Below are 1235 nucleotides of genomic sequence, written 5' to 3'. Positions count from 1 at the left end.
TTTCCTTCAACTGTTGACAATCAGCAAACGCGGAATTTTTGATGAAATAAATTGATGTTGGTAGGGTTACTCTTTCAATTCCACAATTAGAAAACGCGTTTGCCATTATATGAGTTACTGAAGATGGAAATGTGATCGTTTTCAAGTTACTACAATAACTAAAACAATAACGTGGTATTGAAAGGAGTTTTTCGTTAAGTGTCACACTATCAAGGTGACTATTATTATCAAATACGTGGTGTTTAAGTTTTGTTACGTGGTTTGGAACCACAAATTCAGTGACGTCAAAGTTATTTAAAAAATGTTTTCCAAGTGTTTTTATGTTAAGGTTTTTGAGAATATTTTTCAGTTGTTCGTAATTTTAGATATTTTCAGAATTTTCATCTTCACATGAAATTTCTATATTTTTAAATGTAATGGATTTGTACTCCGATTTTGTTGTTATCTGTGAGTATAGGATTTTATACCAAACAATAAAATAGGTAATCGAAGGCAATTCACAATCATTTTTGGTATATAAGTGTTGTGTCTCAATATAAGGAAATAGTTTCGTTGTTGTTACTGGAATGGGATTGTAACGAAAACGGTCCAAAACACAGGAAAATTTCTTGCAGATAAGAACCGAGTTGATAAAATCTTTTTCAAAGTAAAGGTGTTGGACGACTATTTGGAAGTTAAAAGCATCCAACTTTGAAACCATTTATCGTTTTTTTAGATTTCAACAATAAAGATTTAAATACATAGACAGTCTCATAAATTTCGATAAAATAAAAAACTCGAAAATAATTATTTGTTCGTTTTTAATTAAAATAATTACAAGTATGATAAAAACCTATTAATTCGTATTAAAATCCTTCAAGTTTCAAAGTAAATTAATTTAGACATTATTCCGAATAATTAAGATAAAAAATTGGACAATAAGAAGTGTTGTATAAAGAAAACAAAATATAAATATAAAAATAATAAAAACTATTTCAGAGACAATCAATAGTTGACACTGTACCAATAGTCAATTTCCATTGTGCCGATTCACACAACGAATCTTTGTTGACATCAAATTTCCTGAAGTTTCCAGCGCACAAACCATTCTTGACAATAATTATCGACAACAAGTTGTTTTATCCAACTTATCTAATGAATGTTACAATGAATACGACAGTGAAAAAGTGTAAACAAACGTTTTTATAGCGAATAAAACAATTGATGAAGAAAAATGTTTTATATTTGAAAGGGAC

The 1235-nt window shown here is 28.3% G+C and overlaps 1 pseudogene; it reads right to left on the bottom strand.

Moving 5' to 3' along the window:
* EIN_366510 lies at positions 1-700 on the bottom strand (annotated as a pseudogene).
* Between the last annotated feature and the right edge of the window lie 535 nt (positions 701-1235).

Source organism: Entamoeba invadens (genome assembly GCF_000330505.1).
Source record: "Entamoeba invadens IP1 unplaced genomic scaffold scaff_1105074725603, whole genome shotgun sequence".
Taxonomy (NCBI): domain Eukaryota; phylum Evosea; order Mastigamoebida; family Endamoebidae; genus Entamoeba; species Entamoeba invadens.
Note: the sequence above shows the minus strand (reverse complement) of the source record. Positions and strands in the feature narration are given on the sequence as shown.